The following is a 10,607-nucleotide window of genomic DNA, read 5'->3' as shown; positions in this document are numbered from 1 at the left end:
AACTAATAACATAAAGCAATTCTATATAAACATTAAGTAATAATCTGGTATCACTAATATTATGTTCAGTGATGAACTAATAAAATAAAAATACGCACGATTATTCGATCTCGGTCAGTGCCTCCAAAATAATTAAGACTGTGATGCTTCTTTGGCAATATGAAGAAACTCCAATGATGGAACACAGAAATAACTTTTATTTAACATTAAAAAAATGGCGACATACAAACAAGAAGAGAGAACATATTCTAACATTTTAAAATAAATTACATTCTTCGTGCGAGAGTCGCACGAGGCACTCGAGTCTGGTTTCAAATATTGCCATTCACAAATACCTTAATCTTCATCTAATTAAATTATTTAAACTACAAGATTTTAATAATATGTAAAGCTGTTACAATAACTACTTGAGATGGGCGTTATGATCTTTTTACTTAACATATCTCGAATGTGCCACTCTATAATTTTTTCTTTATTCTTATCATATCGGTATGGTTTGTGGCGAACTGGCAGTGAATCTCCGGTGTCGATACTATGGTTAGTAACTTGAGTAAATCCGGGAATATCACTAAATAACGAAGCAAATTCACTTAATCACTTGTCGAATTTTTTGTTGCTCTTCCTTAGGCAGGTGGTCGAGGTTTAACGTTGGTGGTTCTGTTTTTTCTTCTCGAACTGGTTTCATCGTCAGCTTAAGGGACGCTTCGTTAAAATCCAGCGTTGCTTCTGCCTCTGAAAGAAAATCTATCCCTAAGATGACATGTGCTTGCAAATTCTTTACGATAAAAAAACAAAATCTTTACTTGCTCGTCCTTGATACGAATGTATAACGGTAATTTACCTATGCATTTGCATCTTTCTCCCTGCGCAGCTAACACTGTCGTATTATCCAAATTATATATGCGGTATTTACGGAAATACTCCCTAAAAAAATTTTCTGCCACACAGGAACACTGCGCGCCTGTATCCAGGAGTGCGGTGGCTGGGATGTTATTCACCAACACTTCAATCTTTGGAAGAGTCAAATTTTTCACCATCACTGTATTTAACTTGAAGAAAGAGGGGTTTTCTTGGCCTTCGGATTTCCGCACCCTCCCGTCAGCAGAAATCCGTTTTAGTTTAAATCTTGTTTCTTCCTTTCCATGCCTTCCTTCTTTTTCCGCTGGCCTTCAGACTTTTTTTGTGGCTTACTATTGAACTGTCGACGTTCGCCGGTTGTTTTTGGATACTCGGGTTTCCTTGCCCACTGATTCGCTTAACTTCCGTAGCCGTGTTCTTGACTTTGCTGTGGTCTTGGCGCACCAAATTAGCTTCGTTGCTCATACTGGCGTCTTCTTTCAATGTCCGCCGTTCTTTTACTTTCAAACTGGATTGCTAGCTCAAATAACTTTTCCAGTGTAGTCGGATTCCTTAATTCAATAAAGTCTTGTACTTGGGGAAGTAACCTCGGCAAAATCACTTGAATTATCTCAGGATCCGGACGGTTTCCATACAAGAGTTTGAAGACGTGAATTTTTCTTAAAATAAAGCTTGAGAGAATTTCAATTCGTTTCTGGTATATGCTGAAGAGTTCCGTTTCTAATCTTGCACGATCTCTTACGACAGGAAAGGCTTTTACTAAAGCAGTCTTAAAATTTTCGTAAGTATAGGTGGGACTTCCCGCTTGACCCAAGAGGCTTCTGCCTATACATTTGAACCAATAAAGCGCTTGGCCCCTCAAAGCGCTGGTAGCTAAGGTGACTTTCTGGAACTCATGCACTGGACACAGCATGAAGTGGTCATCCAATTTTTCCAAAAAACTGGTTACCGGTGAGTTTCCATTGAATGTTGCTTCTGGTTTCATCGATGCGCGCATGGTCTGGACGATGTAACCAAATCCTTCAAGGGCGGCAGCTGGCATTTCTGAATTCTGAGCCGCTTCTGCAGGCAGCACAGGTTCTTCTTGAAACTCGGCCATGGTTATTCTTCTTCCTCGGGCGCCACTATCAGGTTCTGTGTTCCTCCTTACTTGCTTTGGGAACATTAACTGTCCTGACTCGGAACAGGGAGCTTACTAAAGCTATGTTCAATAAATTTGGGAAGTAGACAATACCCACAGGAAGGGTATACAAAACCCTTTATTTTTCTCTCTTTACAATGATTTCCGGACGTCGGAATACAGAGACCAACCACTTGTGGTCTGAACGTAAGAATATAAAAATATTAACTATAACTCTAACTAAACTAACTTTGGATTAATCAAACAAGTGCCTAACTCCAAGATTGGCCGTATATTAACAAAAAGCCGTATGTAGTACAGAGAACTGCTAACACTACGATACGTTTAAAATTATCAAGAGGATTAAACCTCTGGCCTTGAAGGCAACCAGCAACCGAGTAAAACTACTATGGCAAGCGGCCTGCTTCTACTAACTCCTTCCTCTCTCTTGGTTGGCAAAAAGCCACAACTTAAGTACTTGGCGTTAGCCAGAGAAATTTGCATAAATAAGTTAAAGCTTTTAATTCTGGCCGGAAGTAGAAAATAAGAAGTGATAGTAAAGATTTAAAATAAAATAAACGTTAGTAAAACTTAGGATTCTTACAAACTACTCTTATGACTAAATGACTTCTTGCATAGTTCACACATGTGAGGTTTCTCTCCTGTGTGGATAAGCATATGCTTGCTTAAATGATGCTTTTATCTAAATGACTTGTCACACAATTGACACAAATGAGGCTTTGCTCCTGTGTGAATAAGCATATGCTCATTTAAATTACCCTTTTGACTAAATGACTTACGACATACTTCACATACATGAGGTTTCTCTCCTGTGTGAATAAGCATATGCTGGTTTAAGTCATCTTTTTGTCTAAAAGACATGTTACAGAGTTGACACAGATGAGATTTCTCTCCTGTGTGAATAAGCATATGCTTGATTAAGTTTCCACTTTGTTTAAATGACTTATTACATACCTCACACACATGAGGTTTCTCTGCTAAGTGAAAAAGAATATGATTTTTTATAACCTCCTTCAATCTGAATGACTGGTTACATACTTCATGTACATGAGGCTTCTCTCCTGTGTGAATAAGCATATGCCTGTTTAAATTACTCTTTTGTCGGAATGGCTGATTACATTCCTCACACACATGAGATTTCTCTCTTGTATGAGTATACATATGCTCTTTTAAAAGACTTTCCAAATAATTCATTACATACTTCCTAGAACACGAAGTTTTTGCACTTTACGGATAACTATAAGCTGACAGACTTGACATAATGTAACTTTTACTCACCTCACAATGGATGTAAAATGAGTTGCTTAAGAGAAATTTTATCCAAAGTAGTTCTTGCATGGCCTTTAGTAAATCTGAAAGCAATATTTGTGCAATTATCAACAATTTAAAAGCTGTTTAAGTGCCGTTAAGCCAGAGTGTCGCTATGGTAAACAAATAGAGTGAATTTTAAAGAATGCATTTCTTCTATTGTGGTTTATGCTCTGTCGGCGAAGTATATTTAATTCAGTCCAATAAGTTTAAATGAACTGCAAGATAAAATGAGTATAATTTAATATTCCGTACAGGGAAGTATGGAAGAAGCAGAAGGAAGGGTGGTATACACATCAGATTTTTTATATTTCATTTAAAACTGCTTCTTTAAGTATGAAGTATTGATTTTGACTATGAACTTCTAACTGATGATAAAGATATCCTGGCAAAGCTCGTACAAATATTTTTGTAATTGCTGATAATAAATTTATGAGGCAAAAGGAATAGACTACGTTTTAGTGGAAAAGTAATATTTAAAGCACTTTATGATTTTTTCCCCTTAACGTACAAAATCAACTATCTCTTCCTTGCCAGACTATCAAATTATAATAAACATTTATGGCAAGCATATTAAATTTATGACCGGTCTATTAAAAAGACTTTCCAGAAAATGTTTTAAACTTTGACTTCAAGATATCTTGGACTATTTTTCTTAAACTATCTGAAAAAAAAAAAAAAAAAAAAAAAAAAAAAAAAAAAAAAGGACACGCTGAAAAATGCGTTAAAGAGAACTGCGCACTATTGTAAAGCCCACCATTTCAGTTTGATTTAAATGAGGACTCCGATTAATATTTACTTGGTAAGCTTTATCTATCCAGTATAAAAAGTTTAGTTTAAGATGAGAATAAAAGCATGTAAGCGATTTTTAAAGTTTAAATACAAAAAGCTTCTCTGTCACTAAGCCTTTTTCTCTTTGAAGGGATGATATATAAGATAAAAATTAGGTAAAATAAAATTAGAAATAGCCCCTTAATTTCTGATTTTAAACTGGGTATTTCCCTTTCTCTATTCTAAAAATAGTAATTACTTTAAATTAATTAAAACAAAATTACAACTTAAATTAGCAACAGCTCCTTAGTTCCTCTTTTTGATTTGGGTATTTCCTCTCTCTATTCTAAAAATAGTAATACATTATTCTGAGCTGCTCTATTTCTAGATTAATCGAATGTAGGACTTTTACATAACGACGACGACATGGCTAATTCGAACGGGAAACCTTTCTCTTTAAGCTTCCAAATTGAAATAACTACTCCTCAGCGAATGTAGACTGTTGGATGCGTCTTCTCTTCTTACTGCAGAGCTATCAAAGATGTAAATGGATTGAAACAGGCGTAATTAGAATGCTAAGTGAATTGTTACCACAAATGTCAACTGAAATAAAAATGAATTTTTAATGGGCCTCGGCTGTCAAGTTTGTCCTTCACTACGGATCAATATCTCAATATCTACGCTATCAACATTTTCTACATCTAATTCTATAATATTATTGCACATGTATAGATAGATATATATGCAACTAAGATAATTAAAATTAAAAATTTTTTAGGAAAACTTTTTTTTTTTTTTTTTTTTAATCTGTTTTTCTGAAAGTTCTCTGCAGAGAACTTTCAGAGATCACAAGAAATTTTTTCAATCACAATCACAAGAACAAGCGAGTGATATCTTTTAGTAAAATATTGATAGTAAGAAACTGAATTTTTTAATTTTGCGATTTTGCATACCTTGATTGTCATGCAATACCTGTCTTGGGTTCCAAATTAATTTTGCTAGTTCACTTATAATCAAATTTAGGTGTCACATGCATTCCATTATTATAAATTAGCTACCAAAATTTAAATATAAAATCTTCAGAAATTTTTGAAAGTGTCTCTTTCTCTTTTATTTTACTTTTTCTGTCTCTTTTTTAACCAACAATGCTTAATTACTTTTATGTAAAATTATTTTAAAGGAAAATAGTCAGAATTTGTTGTACTTTTTTTGGGTGTACTCCAACTGCACTAATGAAAATCCCCCCTCGTCCTGGTATAGTCCAACTGCGCCAATCAAAATTTCTTCCCCCCTTTGCCTACAGGGTTACAATTTTACTTTTCGAAGCCAATTGTAGCCAAGAGGAAAGTAAAAGTAAAGAAATACAATTACATATCACAATCACAAGAACAAGTAAAGAATATCTAACAAGCAGGCTAATTACTTGAATAACAGTAATAAATGCGAGAACTAAAAAAGAAAATAAAAGGTATTGGTAAACATATATATTAGCATTACAAACATATTTCATTAATTACAGTATTAGAGGAAAGAGTATTACAATAATATCTTAAATCAAATAATTGTAAAGCATACCAATTATACTTTTTATAAATTACATCAATAACAGTCAAGATGTCTGAACTAGACCGAAAATTTAGTATAGCTCAGTGGCGCGCAAAAGATTTTTCCGTATCAAAGTGTGCCAGAAATATTTTTTGTTAATTAAAATAATCATGTAAATATTTGCATAAATTAATAGTTAAATTTAAAAAAAAACTTAGCATGAAATCTATTATAACAAATTATATTATTATTATAAATCTATTATAACAACATTACTATGCGTTTAAACACTGACGTATAAATTGTAAATAAATTTAAATTATTATGCTAAGAAGTTTTTCTAAAATTTATCTAGAAGAAAAGAATTAAGTAAACAGTACTGCAAATTAATATAATCAATCAGGTCCCTCAATAAATAAAAGCTTACTTTTTTTAACCAAAAATTAAAAATTGGGATGCAAAAATGTGTGTAATATACTTGGAAATATCTGAACACATAATTAATTAGAAACGTATAATTAAATTAATAACAAGCTAATTAACAGCAAAATTAAGCATAATTTCATTCAATCTAAAACAAGCAATCAATCAGGAGCTCCGCATAACTGAAGTTTTATTGCTATTTTACGTAGATTTGCGTATAAAATGAATATTTGCATTTGTGAAACAAGTAAATAATGTACTGATAGTCAACAATAAAATAACAGTGGTTAAAAATATGACTACTTGTCAGAAGGTATGCAAAGTTGCCATAGCTAGAGAAATTGAATGATTATAGAAAACTCATAAAGTTAAGCGCTACAGCGTGAAAAGAAAATTCTGGAATAAACATGTTAAGAAAATTAGATGGAGAAATAATCCTTAATTTATTGATATCCAATACAAACTGTATGATTTTGGAAAATGTTACATATAATTTGCACCGAGGTATTAATCACCGAAACAGAGTTAATTTCTTTCCTTATTTTTCCTTATTAGAGGGATTTGTAAAAAGATATGCTAAGGTAAATGTGAAAATTTTTGCAATATTTTTAAAGAATAAATTTTAAAAGTATTTTTACTTCATGAACTGAAATTTTTACGCTACATTTTTTACATAGTAAATAAGTAAAGGGGAAAAAAAAAAGAAAAGAAAAGAGAAAGAGCTGGGGGATCACTGGGACTAGAAACTCGGGTTGAACTACCAATGTTTAGTGACTTTTCCGCTTGATAATAAGAAGAGAAAGAGAAGAAGATCTAAGAAGCTAAAGAAAGAGATCTCAGCTAAGAAATAAATTCATTACTATTATCCAACAACACTGCTCAATCCTCATTGCCGATATTTCTGCGGATATAGAGACAGAGCTAATTAATCGACTTTGGAATGAATTTGTTCTACAGATGGATGTGCCAACAGAAATAGTAGATCTGTCTGTTTTGCTGGTATTTGTGCGCCATATGTATGATAATAACATTGAAAAGGAATTACTCTTTTGGGAATATCTCCAAGAAAAAGCAAGTGGAGAAGATATATTTAACTCCATCAATATTCATAAAAACAGCAAACATGATTGGAAAAACAGTGTATCATGGTTTGGGCAGATCGTGCGCAAATAATGGTGGGCAAGATGAACGAGGTTGTGAAGTGCATTTTGGAAGTAACTGTTTATGCAACAAAAAGTGATTGTGTTTGGCTGTAGACAGTCACTAGTTACAAAAAGAAAATTCTATGCATTTAAAAAGTGTTTTGGATACAGATGTAAAATATATATCCAAACTAAATTATGATCAACTATGTGAAATTATCAAAACGATAAATTATGTAAAATTTTCAATCTCCACCACTCCAAGCCAGATTATTTAAAATTTTATGCTTTGAAATGGGTAGCCTAACAGTCTGACTATTATTGCACAGAGAAAAAGGCATTGCCGAGATTGTTTGAACTCTGTAGTACGCTACTACTTTTTTTTTCTCCAATAAAACAGTTCAGGGCAAAACCTTACTTTGTTTTTAATGTAATGGATAAAATTGAGTCTTTCAAACGAAAATTGATAATTTGAATTTTTTCATTAGAAGAGAATAATTCTTATAGATGACCTTTTTAAATGAAAAAAGTTTAAAAATAGACAATAAGGTTTATAATGAAATATTACAGCGTTTACATGACCTGCATTTAGTCCTTAGTCAATATTTCAGGATGACAATTGGACGATTCGAAATCCTTTCATAACAACAGCTAAGCCGATAGATATGAGCGCAGCTGATTTCGAAAAATTAACTGCTTTGGCAGCTTATTCCAAAATAAAATAAAAGTTAAAATAATTAATTACAATTAAACAAATTTTGGATGATTTTTTTTAGAAGAATATCCTAACATATCAAGACAAGCTACTCATATTTTATTTCCTTTTGGGACAGCACTTTTGTGCGAGACGGGTTTTCTATATTACGCTGCAACAAACTCTAAATATACAGAACTGACTTGGTGCTGAAGCTCATATAAGAATTCCGATGTCTAACATTATGCCTGGCAGTAAACGAATTTGTAATTCGAAAATTCAAACACATCGAATTCAGTGAAAAATAAAATTGTCTTAAACTATTTATATTACTTGTTTCATTTAATTGGCTTTATGTACAATTTTCATAAAGTTAAAAATTGAAAACATTTTTAATAGGTACGGGATAAAAATTACAACACATATTTATTTTGTTTGTTTATGTAAAGCATCTGGTTTATCGTTTAATATAACTAAAAATCTTAATTTACTCTAGTGTTCCTTGAAAAGTGTTCGGTCGTGAGAAAAGATTCAGAAACACTATTATAGAGAGGGGAGGGAAGGGAGACCGCGTAGGGCCTTTATACTATATATGTATATATAATGTTGAATGATATAAAATTCACTTAGTTCGAAAACAAGTTTTTCTAATACTTGCGCAATAGGTGCAAAGTAAGACAATAATAATTTATTTACCAAAGAAATATTGATTATGAAATTGAGTAAAAAGCAATTTATGGAGTAAAATTGAAGAAATATTGATTATATGAAATTGAGTGAAAAGAAATATTGATTATATGAATTTGAGTGAAAAGCAATTTATGTAGTAAAATTTACAAGATACTTGAGTAAATGTATCTTGTAAATTTTATTGAAATTGCTTTTCACTCAAAATTTATAAATAATCTTGTATTAGCGAAAATGCTTCATTCAGAATGAGTTCCTTGGTACTCTATTTTGGTTAAATCCCATCACTTAACGGAACTACAATTTTGACCTAACTTAATTTGCCAGTTTGGCATTATCATTCTTACTTGAGTAAAAGACGAAACACCTTCGCATTTATTAATTATTGTTCAATTGAACGGGAGTTGATTTGTCCAACTAATTTCCGATCAATAGCGATAATTACTTGTTTTTAATTATTAATTTCTTTTTCAAAGATTGAAATTTTGTATTCATGATTTAAATTCAAGTCCCCGTAAAACGTCTTTTTCATAATTTACATCCAAGTTACTTTAAAACACAATTTTCGGAATTAAACTTCTACATTAGGGTTCCCTCTTTTTTGATACTTCTATTAAATTTATATTAGGAGATAATTTAATCGATATTTCTTTAATATATATATATAATTGTGTAATTTTTGCTTGAGTCGAACACCAGTTTTTTTATAGCAAAGTCTACTAATTAAAATAATTAACAAGTAAAAACACTATAAAAACAAGTTAAACATCAGTAAGTATAAAAACTACCTATATATTCGAAAAATTTTTTGCTCAACAAAATTTGCTTTCATAGTGAAATACTATGAAAAGTAATTACACCCAGTAATGGGACTTTTAGCCGTCATCTTTAGTTAATTTTAACTTTAGTTAATTTTAATCCCCTTTATTTGTCAAAATTGCACTTTTAAGAAAAAATGTATATTATTTTCAAACGAAGTAATTGCTTGTCAAACTGATTTTCTTATATCGTACTAATCCTTCATGCCAGATAATTACCATAACGACCATTCGGACCGTCACCATTATCAATTATTAGGACCCACAGATTCTTTGTACAACACTTAAAATCTCTACGACTTTATGCTTTCAGTTTTATAGACCCTTGCAGACATCTCTCCAAATTTTGAATTACCTCGCTAAAGTCTCTAATGTCAGTAATTGTCGTTAGGTTGATGAAATAAGATAAAAAAATTTTTCTTCGAAGAATTCGGTTAAAAATTAAAAAAATAGAGCCACTGGACAGTTTAAACACTAAAAACAAAATGAAAAGCTATTTTATAACTGAAGTGAAATTCATATTTTTAATTGATATTATACACATGTGAAATTAATAATACAGTGTAAAATCATCAGAAGACGTAAAAATTGCGTGAATATTCTTGACCTTCAAGCAACGACAACAATACTGAAAAGTCAATAATTTATTATTTTTCTCTCAGAAATATCGAGCAAAATATCGCCAATTGGTAACCTTTAATATAGCAACCCTGCGACGAAGAATCTGAAGAAGGAAAGGCGCCATAATCAACTATGGTAACAAACAGCAGGTCTTTTACCACCTGAGTTGCATGACAAGATTTCGAGGCGTAACGTCTGACTAACATCGGATTTATTTTATTTTCTGTGTTTTTAAGAAGCATCGTCCGGGTCTGAGAGGTTTCCTAGAACTTAGATACCAGCATCTTTCGCTGGTTTTAGTTTACATGCTTCGAAACAGGTGTGAATGTGTTTCATGTGTTCCGAAAACATATTGTGTATAGTGTAGTCACAGCAGTATCATAACAGTACAATTATGCTTAACACTGGTGTTTATTTTATAGTGTGCTTCATAGTCCAGGTAAGTGTTTTGTTTAAAAGTATGTAATTTTATATTTTTATTCGTGCAGTCAATGAAATGCAGTGATTAAAAAATTTCCGTAGAATAAGCGTCTTTGCCAAAGTAAGGATTTTTTCCTCTAGACCGATGCATAATGAGTGTTTTGCAATAAACCCATGTT

General features: G+C 31.9%; 1 protein-coding gene across 2 annotated transcripts in view; it reads left to right on the top strand.

The window, feature by feature from the left end:
* Positions 1–10,144: 10,144 nt before the first annotated feature.
* LOC118191059 (ankyrin repeat and BTB/POZ domain-containing protein 2) overlaps positions 10,145–10,607 on the top strand; it is a 224,805-nt gene continuing 224,342 nt past the window's right edge. For both annotated transcript variants that reach the window (XM_085814381.1, XM_085814378.1), the window contains exon 1: positions 10,145–10,447. The gene's annotated coding sequence lies outside the window, so the exon portion shown is untranslated. The remainder of the gene's footprint in view (positions 10,448–10,607) is intronic.

The sequence above is a fragment of the Stegodyphus dumicola genome, chromosome 1, assembly GCF_044657685.1.
Source record: "Stegodyphus dumicola isolate Sdum_Otavi_A_Nest chromosome 1, ASM4465768v1".
Lineage (NCBI taxonomy): Eukaryota > Metazoa > Arthropoda > Arachnida > Araneae > Eresidae > Stegodyphus > Stegodyphus dumicola.
The sequence above is the reverse complement of the archived record's forward strand: the minus strand, read 5'-3'. Positions and strand labels throughout refer to the sequence as shown.